The following is a 19,759-nucleotide window of genomic DNA, read 5'->3' on the forward strand; positions in this document are numbered from 1 at the left end:
AATTACAAACTGTCCCTCTGCTTACTCCTTTCCCTGCTCTCCTTTGTCTTTTTCCATAGCACATATCCCTCACCTTGTCGCACTATATAACATTTATTACACCTATTGTTTATTCTCCCGTTTAGTTCATTGATCTATCCCAAATGCCCAGAACAATGAAGAGCATATAGCAGGTGCTTAATTTTTGTTACATGAATATCTCATACGATTGTTCTGATGACTAAATTAGTGTATGCAAAGCACTTAGCTCAATGCAGGCATACAAAAGCACTTAGTAAATATTATCTATTGTTTTTACAGTGGTTACTATTATTGTAATTGTTACTTTCTATTCAGCAGGAGGATATTATTAACTAATGAAGTTATGGTTTTTCCAGCTATTGGTTCCTGGAGAAGAAATACCTAAATTTCATTAACCAGAGTCTTCTGACACTATATGACATCTTGTTATGTATAGATACTACTGGCCAATGATTAAAGGTACTGGGTCACCTGCAAGCCCCACCCCTGTTATAAAATCTCCACAAACAAATAAAGAATGTACTGGGAAGTTACAGGCTTATCATGATGGCCTGTAGTCTAATCATAGATGCTAAGTAGAAGTAAAGAATGGAAGTCTTCAATGTGATGACAGGGCTGGGGGCAGTTTGGATTATTTATATCGAGGTACATCTAGAGGCTGCTGCTCTTTCATGTTCCTTTAGGACTGTATGGCATGTAAATACCAACTAACAGCACCTGCATTACAACAAAAGGCTAGAAACGGTTTTGTTTTATGTTTAACAAAGGGTAAGCAACGGAATAGGGAGAGCAATTGTCTGACTTGCTTGCTGGAGTCTCCAGACTCCACACTCTCCAAGACATTTGTGTTTCTGTCCAGGAAAAGATGAAACAGCAACCATTTGCTCACCTTGGACCCTCCCAGGCACTAATGAGATGCCTTCCTCTTGGTTGAACACGTAGAAGCTTTTGTGATAAAGCACTGTCCTGGGTAAATAATGAGTGGGACAGACCCATTAGCTCAAAGTTCGACTACATCTTCTGTTTCCTGAACATGAAGGAAGACAGGAGCAGCCAAAGCAATGAACTGTTCAGCACAGCTTGCTCTCTACTTCTCAGCTGATAAACAGTGTGAAGAGCACACAGAAGCCGAGACAGCAAATGCAGGTTGCTATGTATTTTCTTTGCCATAATGCCCAGTTCCTTTGCACACTGCAGATGGCCCTGTGCAAGGGGACACGATTTTGTATGTATGAGAGAACAAGACTGGAGTCATCAACTTGGCCATCCACATGGACTTCAAAAGACAATGGCTCAACGCACAAGCACCTGAGCAAGAAAGTACAGTATTCACATCCCAAATCTAGCAATTAGCATCGGTGTGATCTCAGGCTGCTTACTTTATCTCACGGAGCCTCGGTTTCCACATCTGTAAAAGGTAATGCTCGTAACAACTAACTTATAAAGTTTGTGGAGGATTAAATGAAATCAACTAGCATTGAGTCTGAGTCTTATTACGAACTAGAGGCCCGATGTATGAAAATTCGTGCACTCAGGGGGGATCCCTCAGCCTGGCCTGTGCCCTCTCACAGTCTGGGAGCCCTTAGGGGATGTCCGACTGATGGCTGAGGCCCGCTCCTCTGCGGGAGGCGACCGGCGGGCCGATCTCCACTGCTGCCACCTCCAGTGGCCTCCCTCTGCAGGAGGCGACTGGGGGCCAACTGGGGGACAGCAAGCGGCTGGCCCTGCTCCCCAATCGCCCCTCTACCACCACCCGTCACCACCACTCCCCGATCGCCACCCCCTCCTTCTGCCCACTGGCACCCGCCTTGGCTGGCCTGGCACTGCCCGCTAGCCAGCCCTACCCCCACTGACCAGTCATTCTGCCATTCCATTGATTTGCACATTAGGCTTTTATTATATAGGATGGGTTTTAGTTACCATGTTCAAAGTATTCTTAAGAAAAAATAAATTATAAATTCTCCACAAACAAATAAATAAATAATGCTTCAAGAAGTTACAGGCTTATCATGATGGCCTGTAGTCTAATCATAGATGCTAAGTATAGGCAAAGAAGGGAAGTCTTCAATGTGAAATAACTTTATGCTACTTCATAAATATTACTCTTATTTTTGGAGGGTGGAGAGTCTAAAAGGAACAAAAAACTTGAATGCTATTGTATTCAATCATTAATTTATTCAACAAATATTTATTAGATAGCTACTAAGGCAGTCAGCAAATATTTATTGTTTCCAGGCCCTCATCTAGCTATTAAAGATATAGCAATGAGCAGAACAGACAAGATATCCTGTCCTCAAAAAGCTTGCAATCTAGTAGATAATAGTGGCCAACATATAATAGGTACTTACTATGCATCAGACAGTATTCCAGGTGCTTTACCTGTATTAACTTAATGCTTACAATCACCCTATGAAGGAAATCAATATTCTCTGCATATGACAGAAGAAGCAACTGAGGCACAAATCAGTTAAGTAAATTGCCCAAGGTCAAAAGACCATTAAGCATTAAAGCCAGGGTTTGAACCAAATTAGATTGACTCCAAAGTCTGTTCTCTTAAGCATTACATCTATTGCCTTCTTACAACTACTAGACAGTGCACTCTTTATAGGTAGAAAACACATTCATTTCTGTATCCCCAACAAAGCACCTGGCTTGTGGAAATGCTCAATAAATGCTTATTGCAGAAATGGAGAACAGATTTTCTCTGAGGCCCTAGAGCCACTCTTCTTGTCAGTGTCATGACACCTCTCTATAAACCCAAAATATATAATGAAAATAGACTATTCTTCCTATGCCTGGAGGACATTATTGATCTTCTATCCATGGGCCATTAAATATAAGGCTGTTTTTCCAGAAACGATGATGAATTTTCCTTGAACCACCTACAGGCCTTTGAGAGGGATCTGGCAGGGATTAAGCCATATCTTTTAAATCCAGAATAGTTGGTGCCAAGGAGACAAACTAGGCAATACTTCTTCTATTTTATTTGCTAAACCAATGAAACACCCCAACTACACTCAACATATCTCACTCAAGGCCTGAGTTCTCCCACTAACTTTTCACTATTCTCAGGACTATTTATGGACAAATTAGTTGACGTCCAGGTGGGCCACAACTGAAGAAGATGACGACTACTACTTTGAGGGAGATGGAGGCAGAAGAAAGAGGAGCTACCTGGGGGACGAGGATCAACACTTGCTACAGCTAGCTAATCTGCACTGAATATTGCCAGTTCTTGATTAGTAATAACTATAATAATTATTATATTATAGTGATTATATTTATATGTTATATTAAATATGTTTATATTGTATACTAAATATATCATAAATATAGATTATATTATAAGTGCCATTTATTCAGAAACTCTACTAGGTTCTGATTTTTTTTCACATTATCTCACTTAATCCCTTTAACAACCATGAACAGTAGTATTGGAATCTCTATTTAAGGAACAAACTAAGTTCCTTTAACAAAGAAATCCAAAATGCAGTGGTTTAAACAGGATAATTTCCCCCTATTGGGTAACAATTTAGAAGTATCATGTACAGTCTAAGCTGCTATAACAAAGGTACAAAAAATATGTGATTTAAGATCTTCCACATAATAGTCCAGGATTGGGAAGGCAACCTGACATCACAATATGTGGTTTCCATTTTTAAAATCAAAGTGGTTCTGCAACTCTCACCATCACATCCCAGCCAGCAGGAGGTAGAAAGGAGTAATGGGAAAGCACACCCATTTCTTTTAAGAATACATTCCAGAAGTGGCATGCATCACTTGTATCCCATTGGTCAAAACTGGCCATAGAGTTGGTGTGAGGACTAAATTGAAAAACCTAACCAAACCAAACTTTCAAATATTTAATACCTGTTCTTTTAAAACCCCTCAAAGAAACTGAAGAGAAAGGAACACTTCCAAATTCATTTGATACCAAAACCAAACAAGAATAACACACATACATACACACACACACACACACACACACACACACACACACACACACACATTACAGACCAATATTCCTGAGTATCATAGATACAAAAATACTCAATAAAATATTAGCAAACTGAATTAAACAATACATTTAAAGGATCATACACCATGATCATGTGGGATTTATTCCAGGGATGCAAAGATAGTTCAATATCCACAAACCCATCAATGTGATACACCACATTAACAATATGAAGGATAAAATTATATGATCATCTTAATAAATGCAGAAAAAACATATTACAAAATTCAACATCCATTTATGATAGAAATTCTCAACCAAGTAGGTGCAAATGGAACTGTACCTATGACCAAATAATAAAAGCCATATATAACAATGCACAGCTAACTTCATACTCAATGGTGAAAAACTGGAAGCTTTGTTTTTAAGATCAGAAAGAAGATAAGAATAGTCACTCTTCACCACTTTTATTCAACATTGTACTGGAAGTCCCAACCAGAGGAATTAGACAGGAAAAAGAAATGAAATTTATCCAAATTGGAAAGGAAGAAGTAAAACTATCACTATTTGCAGACAACATGATTTTATATGCAGAAAACCTTTAACAGTCCACTAAAAAAAAACTAGTAGAGCTAATAAACAAATTCAGAAAAGTTACAAGGATAAAAAATCAATATACAAATACCTGTTGTGGCCCAGCCAGTGTGGCTCAGCGACAGAGTGTTGACCCAGGAACCAAGATGTCACCAGTTCGATTCCTGGTCAAGGCACATGCCCAGGTTGGGGACTCGAGCCACAGTAGGGGGCATGCAGAAAACAGTTGAATGGATCTCTCTCTCTATCCCTCTCCCTTCCTCTCTCCCTAAAAATAAATAAAAACATATTTTTTTAAAATGCCTGTTGTATTTTTACACACTAACAACAAACAGAAAAAGGGAGAAAAAGAAAACAATCCCATTTACTGTACAATTGCACCAAAAGGTATAGAACATCTAAGAATAAGTTTAGTGAAGGAGATGAAAGACATGTATACAGAAAACTATAAATCATTGATTAAAGAAATTCAATAAGACACAAAGAAATGGAAAGATGTTCCATACTACCCAAAACAATCTAGAGATTCAATGCAATTTCTATCAATGACATTCTTCACAGAAATAGAACAAACAATCCTAACATTTGTATAGAACCACAAAAAAATCTCAAACAGCCAAAACAATGTTGAGAAAGAAGAAAAAGCTGAAGACAGCATGCCTCCTGGTTTCAATCTATATTACAAAGTAATCAAAACAATATGGTATTGGCATAAAAACAGACACATGGATTAATGGAACAAAAGGGAGCTCAGAAATAAACCCATGTATATATGGTCAATCAATTTACAACGAAGGAGCCAAGAATGGGGAAAGGATAGCCTCTTCAATAAATAGTATTGGAAAAACAGGACGACCACATGCAAAAGAATGAAACTGGACAATGACCTTATACCATACACAAAAATTAACTCAAAATGAATCTGAATGTAAAAGCAGAAGCCATAAAATTTCTAGAAGAAAATATAGGAGATAAGCTCTTTGAAATCAATCTTGGCAATGATTTGGACCTGACTCCAAAGGCAAAGGAAACAAAAGCAAAAATAAGCAAACAGGACAACATCAACCAAAAAGTGTCTACACGGTGAAAGAAACCAACAACGAAGTGAAAAGGCAAACTACTGAATGGGGAAAATATTTACAAATCATATATCCAATAAGGGGTTAATAGCTAAAACATATATAACTCATACAACTCAATAACAAAACAAACATATAAACTATCTGATTAAAAATTGGGCAGAGGATCTGAGTAGACATTTTTCAAAAAAAGATGTACATATAGCCATTAGGTACATGAAAAGATGTTATACATCACTAATCATCAGAGAAATGCAAATCAAAATCACAATGAGCAATTACCTCACACCTGTTAGAATGGCTATTATTTAAAAAAAAGAATAACAAATGTTGGTGAGGTTTTGGAGAAAAGGGAATACTTGTGCACCATTTGTGGTAACATAGTATGGAGGTTCCTCAAAAATTAAACACAGAACTATAATATAATCCAGCAATTCCATTTCTGTGTATTTATCCAAAATACTAATTGCACCCTCATGTTTATTTACAACTAGAGACCGGTGCACAAAATTCGTTCCCGGGGGGGGGGGGGTGTCCCTCAGCCCAGCCTGCACCCTCTCCAATCTGGGACCCCTCGAGGGATGTCTGATTGCCCGTTTAGGATCAGGACTGCTGGCTCCCAACTGCTCGCCTGCCTGCCTTCCTGCCTTCCTAATTGCCCCTAACCACTTCTGCCTACCAGCCTGATCACCCCCTAACCACTCCCCTGCTAGCCTGTTTGCCCCTAACTGCCCTCCCCTGCAGGCCTAGTCCCACCCTAACTGCTCTTCCCTGCAGGCCTGGGTCCCCCCACAACTGCCCTTCCCTGCAGGCACGGTCGCCCCCAACTTCCCTCCTCTGCTGGCCTGGTTACCCCTAACTGCCCTCCCCTGCAGGCTTGATCGCCCCCAACTGCCCTCCCTGCAGGCCTGGTCCCTCCCAACTGCCCTCCCCTGCTGGCCTGGTCACTCACAACTGCCCTCCCTTGCAGGCCTGGTCACCCCCAACTTCCCTCCCTTGCAGGCCTGGTTCCCTCTCAACTGCCCTCCCCTGCTGGCTTGATCCCTCCCAACTGCCCTCCCCTGCTGGCCATCTTGTGATGGCCATCTTGTGTCCACATGGGGGCAGCCATCTTTGACCACATGGGGGCAGCCATCTTGTGTGTTGGAGTGATGATCAATTTGCATATTACTCTTTTATTAGATAGGATAGCCAAGATATGGAAACAACCTAAGTGTCCATCAATGGATATACTGATAAAGATATATGGATACATATATACTAGAGGCCCGGTGCACAAATTAGTGCACGGGTGGGGTCCCTCGGAGTGGCCTGCGGGGATCGACCGAAACCCGGAGTCCAACACTGCCTACAGCTCCTACCTGCCACTCCTGCTTATCTCCGCCCCACTGTGCCTGCTGCGGGCTCATGCACAATCAGTCACAATCGGGAGAGGCTCGTGCTTCCACAGCAGCACTTGCCAGCCATGAGCCCTGCATCTGGCGCCCTCCCAAAGGGAGTGGCCTGCGGGATCCAGACAAAATCGACTCTTCAACATCCCACAGAGGGGTCCTGGATTGTGAGAGGGCACAGGCCAGGCCAAGGGACCCCACCTGTGCACTATTGGGGCCAGGGAGGGACCACTGGAGGGTTCCAGGGCATGTCGGGCCCATCTTGCTCAGTCCCTATTGGCCGGACGCCAGCAGCAAGCTAACCTACCAGTTGGAGAGTCTGCCCCCTGGTGGTCGGTGCACATCATAGTGACTGGTTGACCGGTCATCTGTCCCCTGGTGGTCAGTGCATGTCATGGCGAGCAGTTGAGTGGCCTTAGCATATCATTAGCATATTATATTTTGATTGGTTGACCAGTCGACCAGTCACCAAACAACCGGACACTTAGCATATTAGTCTTTTATTATATATGATACCAAATCTTATATATAATGAAATTATATATTGAATTATAATTATACATAATGAAATATATATTTAAATACTACTCAGCCATAAAAAAAGAATGAAATCTTACCATCTGCAACAGCATGGATGCACCCTGAGGGTATCATGTAAGTGAAATAAGTCAGAAAAGAAAGACAGATACTATATAATTTCATTTATATGTAGAATCTAAAAAACAAACAAAAGATAGACTTATAGGTATAGAGAACAGACTGGAGATTGCTAGAGAGGAGGGGATTTGGGATGAGTGAAATGAATTAAGGGGATCGATAGGTTCAAACTTCTAGTTATAAAATCAATAAGTCATAGGGATATAATGTACACCATAAGGACTATAGTCAATAATATTGTATTAATTCTGTATGGTGACAGATGGTAACTAGAATTACCATCGTGATTATTTTGCAATGTAACAAATGTCAAATCATTATACTGCATACCTGAAAGTAATACAGTATAATATGTCAATTAAAAAAAACCAGATGCCTTGAGTAAGGTATTTAATAAATGTCCTTTTTTTCCCCTTCTCTTTTGACATCAATATCTTGAAAGTAAATTCTAGTGTTATCATCTGAATTATTATTCAGCAAAAAATTAATTCCTTACCCTTCCCACTGTGGACAGAGTATACTATACTTCCCTGTTCCACTGATGTTAGGCTTGGCCATGTAATTTGCTTTGTCCAGCAGAATGTTAATGGCTATGATGCAGGCAGAAGCTTTCAATGTGCTGTGTGTTTCAGCTGGGCTAGTAGAGCTCCAGTGACACACTATAAAAAGAGCTTATCCCCAAGCAGCTGGCCCTCTTCTGCCTGGAGTGAAAGCAAACACATGTGGAAAAGACCTGAACTTAAATCACAGTCTGGACCCAACCCCAGTCAATGTGCATCCTAAAACCAGGTCACTTGCTGAACTCAGCCTAAATCAGTTGAATGACAACCAACCAGGAGACCTGTGAATGTGAGCTAAGTACTTGTTATTGTAAATCATGAGTTTGGGGATAGTTCATTGTGCAGCATTATTGTAGCTATAGATGGCACACAAAGAAACTGGTATCAGAAGTAGAATAATGCCATAATGAACTCCTAAGATATGTGACTATGGTTTGGTGATTAGGCAGCAGATGATGAGGAAACTTTTATGGAAAGCTGGAAATGCCATCAAGCATTTAGTGATGAAGTACTTGGAAAAAAATCATCTGTGAGTTTGGACAAAAAATGGGAAGGGAATTAAGAAGTAAAAATTTCCAGGTATAAAATAAGTCACAGGATGTACAGTAAGTGAATAGAATTTACAGTATAGTGCATACAAGCAATAATCTTATCTAATAAAGAGAGAATATGCTAATTGACCATCAAGCCCTCACAAAGATGGCAGCAGCACCCACAGCCACTAAGGAGGGAATATGCTAATTGACTGCCACACCCTCAAAGATGGCGGCGCCCATAGCCACAAGATGGTGGCACCCAGTCCCCTCAGTGCCACCCGGGCGCCTGCCTCCAGAGTCCCCCAGTCTCCTCAGACCCTCAGCTGCCCAGAACCGGCCCAAGGTGCAGGCAAACCTCAGGTGTCGGCTTCCCAGCCACCCAGGGCTGGCCCGAGGTGCAGGCAAGCCTCGAATGGCAGCTGCCCAGCCACCCAGGGCCGCCCAAGGCTCAGGTAACCAGGGCTGGCCGAGGCTTGCGTTGCTGGCAGTGGCAGCAGCAGAAGTGTGATAGGGGCGTTGCCTTCCCCTGATCGTCGGGACACCTCCCAACCCTGAGGGCTCCCAGACTATGAGAGGGGGCAGGCTGGGCTAAGGGACCTTTCTTCTAGTGCATGAATTTTCATGCACCGGGCCTCTAGTATTATATAACTAAGATGACAGATGATTACTAGATTTAATGTGATGATCACTATGTAAAGTATATAAATGTCAAATCACTATATCTTATATCTGGAAATACTATAATATTGTATGTCAACTGTAATTAAAGATAAATTTTTTAAATATTTTTTTTAAAAAAAACAAAACCTCATCTGTTATAACCTGAAAAGCAGAAAATGTGCCTAATGAATTTGAAGCATTGGGCAAGAAAGTTTCCATGCAGAATGTTGATGATGTAACTGGGTTGTTACTAGCTGGATGAGGTACTGCAAGATAAAGTTGAGTTTTTAGAGGAGCTGACCAGATTGTCAGCAAAACTAGAGAATATAGAAAGCCCAAAAGTTCCAGAAGTTGCAGTTTTGAAAAACAAAATGGTTTTTCACCTCATCTTATCAGCCTCTGGACAAAGACTAAGTCAAGAGTGTGGGTGAAAGAACTGAAGTGATGACTATCAGTTCTTTTCAGCTGAACAATGAACTCCTAGAAAGATAAAAGGTATGATCCCACAGAAGCCTAATAAACCCAAGATAGCCAAAATGAAGTCTCAAGAGAAACATGTCTCAAAATGAATTACAGATGTAACTAATATGGAGTTGAGTGAAATCAAACATAGGAAACTCACAAAACCTGGAAGACATCTGTGTTGGTAAAATGTCATCAACTTGAGACTGTTTGAGATATACAAAGATATCTGGCCCCAAAATGTCTATAAGCAGAACACAGGCTAGAAAAATTGCTGATCCAGAGAGAAAGGCTTAATCTCTAAAGTTCTCTTCATAAGTGGCCATGCATGGTCGACGATGGAAAAGGAAGGATCTCTTGAAAGTTGGATCCAAAACACATGGAGAACAATGGACTGGTGAGTCACTCTCAGGAAGCAGAGCTAGGGCCTAAACCATGGTCCACAGGCCAAGCTCTTCCTGTCACCTAAAATTTAGTAAATAAAGTTTTATTGGACCACAACCACACCTATACATGTACATACTGTCTTTGCTGCTTTTGCTGTAACACGACGTTGAGAAGTTGCAACGGATACCACATGGCCTGCAAAGCCTAAAATATTTACCATCTGGCTCTTTACCGCTGCCAGCCCAAGGCCTAGTGTAAGAATACTCCATGCCTACACAATAAGGAAATCTGGGTGGCTACACTCGCACAACAGGATTTCAGAATTGTTGTGGATCAGAGACTGCAACGTACCTCCCATTCTTCTCTTTTTCAAATGGAAATATTTATTGCAGTTACTTTGCCCCTGTTTACATTGTATGTTGAGTGGTTAGAAAACAAATAACTTGCTCTTTATTTCATAAATGTCTCAGTCAATAGGAACTATATCAGAATTTGGTATCATTTCAAGATCTTAGACTTCAAGTCTTTAGATTGGATGAGACATTTACAGGTATTGGAATGGGTGTAAGTATGTTTCCTATACAGGAGAACAATAAATAAGAGGCCACGTTGTGAAGGCTTGTTTTATTCTTCACTCCTCTTTCCCCTCCTATTGTGGGTAGTATATCCTTATTCATTGCATGGGCTTGGCAATGTAACTTGCTTTGGCCAATGGAATGTCACCAGACATAGTAGAAACAGGGACTTCAAATGGGCTCATGTGGTTCATTATAGATCTTGTATTTCAGTGATCTGCTCTGAGAAAAGCATCCTCTTCTATCTGGTCCTTAGAATAAATACACATGGAACAGATATAAATCTAAGATACAGACTTAAGCCAAATCCTGAAGCAGATCCACCCAGGCAAAGCAAGGTAAGGTTAGATCAGCTAAATACAGTCAATCTGAACACCCATATTTGATAGCATAAATACTTGTTGTGAGCCACTGAATTTTGAAGTGGTTTATTACACATTATTGTAGCACTGATTGACAGGGTTTCCATAAAATGATGAGGTGGCTGCAATTCAGAAAGTTGCACTTTAGTCCTGAAATCAAAAGACCTCAGTTCAAGCCCCAGCTCTGCCACTTATCTGCTATTTAATTGGAAGAAGTCACCATACCTTTCTGAGTCTCAGAGTGGTTGTTTTTTGTTGTTGTTTTGTTTATTATAAAATGAGGTAATATCCTAAATCAGAGGGTAATTATAAGATTAAATAAGATGACATACTTAAGTGTGTCTTGTAAATACAATAAAGTATACAATACAAGATATTTTCATTATTACCTTTAGTTCATATAAAGCAGCTCTGATATTTTTAATTGATGGCGGAGAAACAGTTATACCATTTCTGTCCCCTGACCCCAAGAGTGACCATGCTAAGTCTGAAAAGATGAATACCTGTAAGCTGCTATTTTAATAATAAATATTGTGGTATTTTAATAATTCTTTCTTAGTTTTATTTATCTGATGTCTGAATTTTATTCTAATGAACATGTATAATTTTATAATTAAAAAAATAATATAAAAGTTATTCTTTTAAAATTTGATTATGCCTGACACTTCTGAGCACTTTTCCCTTTCCCACCCCTCCCCATGAGGAACATAAAGTGTCACTGATGGTAGCAACGTATTAGATTAAAAAGAAAGTCCTCTGAGCCTGTATTCTTCCCTCACTGCAGATGAGGAAAAATCAGAATGTTCCCTTTTCTATACCACCCACAAATCACTGAAAAACCCAGCCAGTCAGCTGGATTCCCAGCAGAGAAGGAACCTCCATTAGAAATAAAAGCCCACATTAGAACTGTGTTCACCAAATTGTTTTCTGTGGACTCCAGTGGCCACACACCCAGAACTGTGTCTGGAACATTGCAATCCCATTATTTTGTGCTCATGTCAAAAATGTTTTTCTTTCTCCAAAATGCCAAAGGGAAGAGTATGAGTTTTCTAGAAATGTGTCTAAATTGTCTCACTGCACCCAAGAGAATGGAGCAGTGAGGCCATAGATACTATCCACCAGGAGAGGGGGAAAAGGTCAAATCAATAACACTGATGATATCCATTTATTCCACAAAGACAGCCAACCCGGGTTCCGGGGAGGATTATTTGAGAAATAAATCTACTCACACTGTTCTTCTCAATCCCCCAGCCAAGCTAGCAGAACCCAGTAGAAATCAGAGCACACCTCAGCCTGCTTTCTAACAGTGCAGCCAAGCTGGGCAATAACACCACAAAACAGAATCACTGATCAGATTAGCATAGTGCAGAGTGCTATGGGCATGGTGTGCAGGACACAAGGGCTTTGATGGAAAGGAGAAAATGGCCCCCCGGGAGAAGTCAAACACCTATGAGCAGAGTCCTCCCTAAGAGCAATTGCGGCAACCACCACAGGCTAACTTCTGAGGGCTACTGTCCTGCTATGGCACCTCCAGGCACAGAACTGGAGAAATTAACAGAGGAAGGAGAAGCAGAGATGGTGGTAGTTTTCAGGATGACTCCTAGATAATAGTATAAGAAAGAGACCTCAAATCCATCACTTATTCCCCCTGCAAATATTTGTTGTCCACCTACAACATGCTTGCACATGCTAGATGCTTCCTATTCAAAGATAAATAAGAGACAGTTCCTGCTATTTCAGCTTGAATGCAAAAATAAGATAAAATAAAAATAAATGTTTTAAAAAGGATATAATACAATACACAGATGATGTATTATAGAATTGTATACCTGAAACCTGCATAATTTTATTCACCAATGTCACCCCAATAAATTATTTTTTTAATTAAATAAATTAAGTTTGTATGCCCCATTGTGCCTAGTACATAACAGGAGCCCAATAAGTGTTCACTGAGTGTTACTTTATCATTCAGCTCAATGTGACCTTTTATCTCTGCCCTGCATAGCACTTTTTAAAAATCCTTATTTAATAAACACTTATAGTGCTCTGAATTTTAGTTACTGGTGCATATTTTATTTCTACTATGACACAATAGGATGACTGAATGAGGATCTGTATATTTTTGTCATTGCATCTGCTCAATAAATATTTATTGGATGTATGACTATGTAATCATGACGAGTGTGTCACCACCCATGACCATCATCAAAATAGAATGGAAGGCCTAGAGCTTGCAATTGAGGGAGAAGGCATGCTAGGTTAGGAGTCAAGAGAACTGCCTTCTAACAGAAGCTGCTGTCATCAACTGGCTGGGTGACTGTGGACAGCAGCATGGGTGTCTTTGTTGCTCAGCTATAAGAGGAAGGAGTGGGTAGATGATCTCTAAGGTATCTTCCAGCCTTGAGATTCATCATCTTAATCATAGCTTACAGAAGACAGATACTGAGCACTTGGCATGTTCAGGCACTCTGTTAAGAACCTTGCCTGTCTTGCCCTGGCCAGTGTTGCTCAGTGGATAGAACATCAGCCCGATAATCGAAGGGTCTCAGGTTAGATTCCCAGTCAAGGATACGCACCTGGGTTTCGGTTTGCTCCCCACCCTCAGTCGCAGGAGTGTGCAGGAGGCAACCAGTCAATATGAGATCTTACATTGATATCTCTCTCTCTCTCTCTGTCTCTCTCTCTCTCTCTCTCTCTCCCTCCCTCCCTCCCTCCCTCCCTCCTTCCCTCCCTCCCTCGTACTTTCCCTCCCTCTCTCCCTTCCTCCTTTCCTCTCTTTCTGAAAAGCAGTGGAGAAAATATCCTCTGGTGAGGATTAACAACAATAGAAAAAGAACCTTACCTGTCTCACATGTATTACCACATTGATCCTCAGAGGAACCCTTTGAGGTACGGAGATTATCCCGAGTTTATATGAAGAAAGGAGGCCACACAGTAGTAGTAGACTGGGGTTTGGAATCCAAGTCTGACCAACTTGAAAACCCACACTCCCAACTACTGAGCCATACCAATCCCTCTTCCACAGCCATACCTCAAGCTGTTCAGTGCCCGTCACTTCTCCTGAACTTCATTTTCATTATAGCCAAATTTTTAGAAAATTGCTAGAAATGCACTTAGCAGAGAGGGTCGCAGCAGGCAGGCTTTGCACAGCTCACACTGGTGGGCAGTGACTTTCTTATGGTTCCCAAGCCTCCTGAGCACTGGTCAAATTACAAGGAATCCTATAAATCCTATAGCAAGAGGAGAAACTCAGCAAGGACTTTCAGGGGGTGCCAGCCCCAGCCCATGAAAAACGCAGTTTGAGAAAAGATATGAGAAGGCAAGAAAAGGAAAAGAAAGATTATGTTTTGTTCTAGGAAGTTGGGGGAACTATCAAGACTTTGACCATATTCCAGGTCAATCTGACAGAAGTTTCTATTCATTCTCCCCCATATTTAAACCATGGAAGGGGCAGAAGTTTACTCTCCAACAGACAGTCATGCGACACAGCGGCAGGCAGTTTCAGCATAACATGGCCCTCACTCATGGGCCTCCAAACACCTGAAGGGTGGCAACGATTAATGGCACTGATCAAAGAATTTGGAAGAGAATTTTAAAAAGATCTCTTAAAAGGAACATATTTTTATAAGGAGACAGAAAAATCAACTAAAGATCTAAACTTCTTTTAAAGTTGTACACAATTTTTTTAAATGATAAATAACATTAGTACAATTAAGTACTCAACAATAAATCCATGGCCCCCCCCCACCCCTGCTGCCAAGTTATAGCTAATAAACAAGTTATTTGAAGGAGAAAAAGAGTGTAAAATACAGCTCACGTTTAGAAAGCAAAAGATGTTGATAAAAGAGTCAGATTAATGAACAGCAGGATTAATTCATGGCAGGCAAGTAAAAGGACCTCTCTCCTGAACCAATAACCTTAAACCTAAGGCAGAAAAAGACTGTAAGACTGGGATTTAGCAAAAAGTGGATGGATTTTAATTGTTTGAAAGAGAAATTTATAAGCAGAAATTCAGGGGTTCTTTATTTGTGTGTGTGTCTGTGTGTGTGGAGAGAGAGAAATTGAGATTTTCTTGGTGACAGAAAATAGAAACCAGTGGCACTCGGTGGTTGCTACCTACTCTCACAGTGAGAAGAAGTCCCATTACATCTCATAAGAAACCGGCACAGTGAGCCTTCCTATTAGTATCAGGCAAATGATCTCCCAGATATGCCTAAATCCAAGCCACACAAAAGGAGCCAAGGCACAGAAAGGCAGTTTGTTCTGAAGCAAAATGACATTTTTTTTCATGCTTAAATCACAATTCCTTCCTCCATGAACCCCCCTGTTTGAAATGATGCATTGTTAGAGCAGTGAGCGCTATGGAAAAACAGGCAGGTAGAAATTTAGATTTGTTATCAGAGAGCAAAGTCCCCCTCACCCCTGCCTCTGTAGGGAGCTGCCTGCTGCTTCCATCCAGCTTCGTACCCCACCTCCTACCCCCCATTTCCCTCCTGCTCTGGTTCCTCCTGAGTTGGGCTCCCTGCAAACTTGGTCAGTGCACCTCGGTCCTGAGTTGAATTGAAACACCCTGTTCTGTGCAGCCTCTCCCCTCTCCCCCCTCAAAACCTCGTCAGCAAGTCCCTTTCAGATCTGCCTGGCAAAGCCAAGTGCTCCGCCCAGCCCCCAACACCCATGTCAAGACCAGGAGTGGATGTTTGAGGCCATTTTGAATTATTTCCTCGGCTGCTTCTAAAAACAACTTCTTCTTATCTCTCCATCCCTGAAGATCATAATCCACCCACACCTCCAAATTCAAATGTAATTTATTAGAAATATTAAAATTCTATACAAAGTGTGTGAGGGAGGAGGCGAGGTCTCCAGGAGGCGTTGTGTGTTTTCCTAGGGGCTTACAATTACATCTCAGTGTTTTAAAACTCTGTGAAGAGATGTAAATGAACAGAAATGGAGATAGGAGGAGACAGTGGGAGAGAAGAGGGAAAGAAGACAGGAGGATAATGGGAGGGAAACAAGAGAGGGAGGAAGAGAACACAGGAAGTCAGGGACCCTAAAGGGTTGATACAATTTCCTGACTTCACACTCAACAGCCTCACTTTGAGCACAGTAACATTGCCACCTAGGGGCTCAGAAGTGCCTTCCTAAACTTGTACATCAGGGTACAAGATTTATTTGTGTAAGCCTGTTGGGGAGCTTTGAAAAGGGGGAGGTAGATGATGGCAGGATGGGGGAATATTATCAAGAAGTTCAACATCTAACCATTTCAAAGTGGCCAATATTGATTAGGCACCTACTATATGTCAGGGACTGAGCCAAGTGCTGAGAATACAAACACAAGACATTTCTCTGCTCAAGGATCTCAGTCGAAGGAGGAGACAGACACGTAGAATAATATAGACTGTGATCATTACCACAACATACAAAAGCCCTGTGCTCACAGTATAGGTGAGATTAATCCTGACAAGTCATCAGGGGAGGAGCTGGGAAGAATTCAAGGAAGGAATGCAAATGAGCTGGGTCATAGAAATCTGGACAGGTGAGCAGAACTCCAGGTCAAGGTAACTACCCAACTAGGCACAAAGTAAAGGACACTGAGAATACTCAGTGTAACCAGAAGGAATGTGGATACCACCTGCAGATGTGTGGGGAAACAGTACAGGCCAGAAAGAGGAGCTGAGCCAAATTGTAGGTGACCCTGAATGCCAGACTAAAGAGTGTGCACTTTTTAAGTGGCACAAGGACAGGCTTTGTAATTGCTTTGCTTACTCTGCCCAGCACCTAGAAGAATGTTGGCATTTAGCAGTTGCTCAATTAGCATCTGAGGAATGAATGACTAGAATAGGAAGCCAATGAAGATTATGGAAAAAGAATAATTGGATAAAGTCTGTGTCTCTGGAAACTATAACCTGTAGAACTAGAAAAGGAGCACAGAGGCTCCATTAGACATCTACTGCCAACGTCTGACCTAAGGCACAGCAATTGGAATGGAAAGGCTCAAATAGCCACGAGCAATTTTGTCGAAGTAGAATCTAGAAGTTTTAAACACTAACCCCCGGTGTGTGTGTTGAGCCTGAGTCATGGCACTGGCCAAGAGAACGCAACAGGAGCAGGAGTACAGGGAGAAGATAATGAGTTTAGTTTGAGAAATGGAACATTTCAGTTTCTGGGGTATAACTAAGTAGAGATGCCCAGCAGGCAGTTATAGAGAGTGCAGAGCTCAGGGAGGGCTCTTGGCTCACACAGACATGCACATACTCACCTGAGCAGAATGCTACTGACATTTCTTTTAATCCTACTGCTAGAGATAAGGTAAGCCTGTCACAACCTTGAGACAAAGCTGTAGTCTATGCTTTCCTCCAGCCAGAGGCTAAAGGGAGCATCTCCATTTCCACATTTGGAAAATAGGGATTATATTGTAAGGATTGAATGAGCTAAGGCCGTGGTCAGCAAACTGCAGCTCACGAGCCACATGCGGCTTTTTGGCCCCTTGAGTGTGGCTCTTCCACAAAATACCATGGCCTGGGCGAGTCTATTTTGAAGAAGTGGTGTTAGAAGAAGTTTAAGTTTAAAAAATTTGGCTCTCAAAAGAAATTTCAATCGTTGTACTGTTGATATTTGGCTCTGTTGACTAATGAGTTTGCCGACCACTGAGCTAAGGTAAAGTGTTTTGTCAGTACCAGGCACAGTGTTACTTTATGATCTAAATCTCTCATGATGTGGCAGGAAAACTATAGGATTACAGTTACAAACCCAGCTCATCTACTACTTACCATTTGCATGACCTTGAACAGGAAACCTGGTCCTTCTAAGTCTTGGTTTGTTCCTCTTATAAATGGGAAGAGTTTTCATTTGCCATCACTGCCTCACAAAATAAAATGTGACCATGCACTTAAAAAGTTTGTAAACTTGAAGTTGATTTAGAAATATTATGTATGATTTATCAAAGGAAGATTGAGCTAGAAGAACTCTGAATTTCTTCAAGATACTGTGGTTCTAGGTATGCATCTATCTTTTTAACACCCTTCACTCCAAAGAAAGATATTCTTCTCTGCCCTTATTTAGCAAGAAATTCCTCACTTTCCACCTTTCTACGTACCAGACATGCTTTCATCACCACCCATTTCCTTGATCCCATCTTCAAATGAGATTTTAAAAGACATTTTTTAAACTCCCCAGCTGGTAGAACTACCAGAGAATCAAAGCACATTTGTTCTCTCTTCTACACATTCCCCATGTAGCCAACCAATCAAACTCACACTGGTAATCTGAATTAATAGGAAATGGGACATTATTTAAAGGAGACAAGATAACCACAGCAGAGGAATAGGAGCAAAAAAGGTAATTCCACTTCTTATCCACAGAGTGCTGTGTTTACTCTGCACTGGAGAGCCCCTCCAGAACATACCAATAATGAAAGGCCAGGCTAAGCCCTCCCTGCGCTCCACATCTGCACTTAGCCTGGCGGGCAGCTGCCAGGTTAGCCTTGTGGCCATCTACCCACCTCTGCATCTGTGTGTAGGTGTTAGGAGAATCATAGGATCATTGGGCTGGAACTGAGGGAAATGAAATATGATGTGACTTTCTTCAGCCCAATTTTGAGCACAATACAAGAAGTCTTTTTATAGTCAGGGAACAGCAGGCATCTAGCTTCAACTTAATCCCATTCAAGATCAAGTATCCACCACTCTGTAAGAGGCTCATCCCACCAACTGGCAGAGTGAACCCATCGGTAAAAGGCTCTTCCCTATGATCAGGGGAAGCCCGCCTCCCACACTTCCACTCGTGGCTCTCAGAGCTGTCTATGGTGTTACACAGGATAAAACTCATTTTCTCCTCAGTCTTCTTTAAATGAGGTAGCCCTCATGCCCACAACATATCCTCATATGATGTATTTTGTTGCTTCAACACATTTCTAAATAAATACCACATCTACAAAAAAATACTTGAGCTCGCATTACTATCCAGCAAACCCCAAGTGGCCATGGTGGATTAACTCTCTAAAGCAAGCGTCCTCAAACTACGGCCTGCGGGCCACATGCGGGTGTTTTTGCCACTTTGTTTTTTTACTTCAAAATAAGATATGTGCAGTGTGCATAGGAATTTGTTCATAGTTTTTTTTAAACTATAGTCCAGCCCTCCAATGGTCTGAGGGACAGTGAACTGGCCCCCTGTTTAAAAAGTTTGAGGATCCCTGCTCTAAAGTAAGACAATTGTACTAGATGTTGCCTCTCCTCCACAGAAGGGCCACATCTCTGTGTGATAGTTTCTGAGCTCTAATAGGCTTAGAGGTGACCAATGAAATATTTCTACCACAGCTCTTCCAAGGAGGACAAGCATGACCACAATTTTTAGAGAAAGGTTTGAGGCATTTTCAACTTATCTCAAAGCAAGTGTGGCAGCAACTCCCCCTGCCTTTCCTAGTTCTGCTCGTGGCACCACTGTTCTCTCCATCAGCCTGGTCCTGGCGACAGGGCACAATTTCAAAGGCTCCTTCTCACTTCTCACATATCACTTCCCCAT

General features: G+C 41.5%; 1 long non-coding RNA gene across 1 annotated transcript in view; it reads right to left on the bottom strand.

Annotated features, from left to right (window-relative positions):
• Positions 1 to 19,759, bottom strand: part of LOC129147983 (uncharacterized) — a 238,097-nt gene that overhangs the window by 205,166 nt on the left and 13,172 nt on the right. The window lies entirely within an intron of this gene.

The sequence above is a fragment of the Eptesicus fuscus genome, chromosome 22, assembly GCF_027574615.1.
Source record: "Eptesicus fuscus isolate TK198812 chromosome 22, DD_ASM_mEF_20220401, whole genome shotgun sequence".
Taxonomy (NCBI): domain Eukaryota; kingdom Metazoa; phylum Chordata; class Mammalia; order Chiroptera; family Vespertilionidae; genus Eptesicus; species Eptesicus fuscus.